Source organism: Echinops telfairi, unplaced genomic scaffold (genome assembly GCF_000313985.2).
Source record: "Echinops telfairi isolate 266 unplaced genomic scaffold, ASM31398v2 ScPeMD7_53;HRSCAF=182, whole genome shotgun sequence".
Lineage (NCBI taxonomy): Eukaryota > Metazoa > Chordata > Mammalia > Afrosoricida > Tenrecidae > Echinops > Echinops telfairi.
Window position 1 is genome coordinate 7,128,758 of NW_022103951.1, and position 3,458 is coordinate 7,132,215.

At 40.3% G+C, this 3,458-nt stretch overlaps 1 non-coding gene across 1 annotated transcript; it reads left to right on the forward strand.

Annotated features, from left to right (window-relative positions):
• Positions 1 to 1,976: 1,976 nt before the first annotated feature.
• LOC115869837 lies at positions 1,977 to 2,120 on the forward strand. The gene has a single exon (XR_004046397.1). It is a non-coding gene; the product is annotated as a small nucleolar RNA SNORA48 (small nucleolar RNA).
• Positions 2,121 to 3,458: the final 1,338 nt, after the last annotated feature.

Consider the following 3,458-nt stretch of genomic DNA (forward strand, 5'->3'; position numbering starts at 1 on the left):
AATAGAAAGATATATTAAGTAACTTACCCAAAGTCACATAGTTACAATTTTAAAACAGTGGTTCTTTTGTCTCTTGTCAAGTCAGTTCCTTTGATTCTAATGTGCTCTCGATGAAAAGAATTTTATGATATTTTTCTCTTTCACAAAAAGAAACAAAGCAGCAACAACAACAAAAACATTATGACCATGTTTGGTATTATAGGGCAGCCAAGTCACTTATAATGAGATAACAAAATTTAACAACTGATTTTAGATGCAGTAGGCTAATGGAATAGTGTGGCAGCCAAAGAAATGAATGTCTTTGATTTCCTGCTTTGACAGCTCCTTTGAATTGTAGTCCCAGCTGCTGGACTCTGTCATCCATGTGTATTCCGTTCCAAAGACACACTGCTCAGCCAATGACTACTCCTCGCCAGTGACTTAGAATACTGAGGATTCTAAAGTAAGCCTACTTCCGGGTGACGCAAGAGTTCTTTGATGACCCAACAACTCCCATCTAGAGTTGGCAAACTCTTAGAACTGCACTGAAGGAGGCTCAGCCCTGGACCAGTGATCCTTCCTTCCAGGAAGCGGGGCCTGCCATGGCTTAGACATTGTTCTGCACCCGCCAGCAACCTGATACAGTTCCAATTCAGCAATCTCACTGTGTCTTGCCAGGAAACAGGGTCCAGCCAGGCTTAGGTGCAGTGTCCACACCATACCAGCAACCAGGCCCAGTCCCCAGCCCAGTGATCCCATGGAACCCCACCAGCCAGCACCGTTCAACAAGACTTAGGCTTTGCCACCAATAAGACCCAGCTACAGCCTGGAGATCCTTCTATTCCCCCCAGTTAGCAAGGTCTGCCCTGGCTTTAGGCCCACGTTCCATACCATGCCGGCCACAAGGTTCAGCCTCTGGCCTGGCAATCTCTCTGTGCTCCACCAGTGCAGCGCTTTCTCCAGCAGACCAGTCTGCAAGCACCAGGCAAATGCCTAACACCATGACTTTCTTACTCTGGCTGACCTGCCCTCTCACTGGCTACAGCTACACAGTCCCTTGACTGAAGGAAGAACCCACCCAAACAGAACCACCATTCTTTTTCCCTCTTTAACTTTCTTTCTTTTCACGAATATCCAATTTTTTTCTCTTTTGCTTCCTCTTTTTTAATCTTTTCTTAGGTTTTCTAAGTTCGTTCATGTCATGAAGTGCTTCTGATTTCATTGTTTTTCAGCAATGCATAGTATTCCATTTTGTGTACATACCAAAGCTTCTTTACACATTACTTTACTGCTAAGCATTTGGGCTGTTTATAGATTCTTGCCATTGGGAACAGTGTAGTTATGAATACTGGTGTGCATATATATGGTTGTGATCTCTCTCTAAAGTCTTTAGAGCATATCCCCCACAAAGGTATTGCCAAGCTGTTCAAGGTATAGCCATTTTGCTTTCCATAAGGCTTGTACATACTTACAGACCTACCAGCAGTGTATGAGGGTCCAATCTCTACTCACCCTCTCCAGCATTCCTTGTTTGCTGTTATTTTGAATTGGGCTATCTATACCTCCAAAAACAATCTTTGATAAAGAAGTAAAACACATTAAATAGGGGATGAGATAGCCTTTTCACCAAAAGGTGCTAGAAAAACAAGCTCTCCCCCCGAAAAAGAATGAAACAAGACTCGTACCTCACAGCATGTATAATACTAAACTCAAAATGGAACAAAGGCCTAAGTATAAACCACACAATCCAAAAGACCATCAATGAAAAATAGGGACAAACTTAAGAATCCTAATACAAAACAGAAACACACTAACAAACATAATGAAAAATATCCATACTATAGAAGACAAAATAAAGAACTGGGACCTGACATTTATGCACATCAAAAGACTTCATCAAAAGAATTAAAGGAGAACCCGCAGATTGGGAAAAAATCAATAACAACACATCAGAAAAATGGCTAATCTCCAAAATCTTTAGAAAACTACAACCTCTTAACCCCTGGCTATGGGCAAAGAGACACCTGATTGGTGGTGGTGCTCTTATATCAGTCAGGGGCAGAGCAGACTGGCAGCCCTTGGTTCATCCTAGCTGGATGCCTAGATTGTGGCCAGAGATGTTTCATGCCTAGGGCACATAAAATTAAAAAAAAGAAAGAAGACAACGACAACATCTCAAGAAAAATACAAATAACCAAATTTTTTAAATGGGCACAATAAATGAATAAAAAATTTACCAAAGCATACATCCAGGAGGCCAAATACAATATGATGAAATATTTGCATAAATTAGCAATAAGAGAAATACAAATGAAAACAACAATGAGATACTGCTTCATGCGGCCACTTTAAGCAAAATCCAACAAAACAGAAAGTAATAAATGCTGGAAAGGATACATAGAGATCTAAATGCTTCTGCATTTCAAGTGGGACTGTAGAGTTGTACAACCACTATCAGACTTCCTGAAACAAGTGTAAATACAAACCTCTTATGGTTCAGCCATCCCTTTACTGGGGGATTATAGCTAAAGAAATACAGAAAACAACAAGAGCAGACATATGCCCACCTATGTCTATTGCAGCAATTTCCATAATAGCATGGACACAACCCCAAACTCTGAATGTTAGAGGAATGGATAAAGAAACCCTGGTACATTCATAAAGTGGAAGATTGTGCATCAATAAAAAACAATGACAACTCACTTAAATACCGCAAGACACAGACGAAACTAGAGAATATTATACTTAGCAAACTTAGTTGATCTTACAAAGATCAATAATTGGTAATATCATTACTATAAGGAAAAATGAAGAAAAAAAATGGGTTTTTTTACACCCAAAGAGAAGAGTTTGATGACTACAAGAAGGCCAGGGATGGGTTGGGAACAAGGAAAGGAGGGAGATAGGATACTGAGGAAGGAGGGAGAAAGGAAGGCTATTGAGGAGGGAGGTGAGGAACGATGAGGGATTGAGAAGAAAGAGAATCACATATATGGAGCGTTTATCAGGATATTATTGTTGATTTCACTTGTTCAGATGGGTTGTGTAACTGTATACAGTGTGCTTCTCTAAAAACAAACAAACAAATATCTCTTCACTTCCCTTACCCTTCAGACCTAAATATTGGTCTGAGTGGATAAAAATAGGACAAAAAGAATAACTGAAATGACTTGGGGTCTTTAGTGAAACCCAAATTCATTTCAAACATGAGAAAAAGACGATCATTTTTCTGGTATTCTTTGCTTTCAGCCAAGATCTATCTGGGATTATCAATGATATCTCTGGTTCTTGCCTGAACCTCTGGCCACTCTCTGACAATGTGCTGCTGAATCCATTGTTGGATGATCCTCAGCAAAAATATTACTTGCATGTGATATCAATTATCTCTCAAAAACCAAACTCACGGCTGTGCGGTCAATGCTGACTCATAGTGACCCCTGTGGGTTTCTGAGACTGTAGCTGCTGTAGGAGTAGGAAGC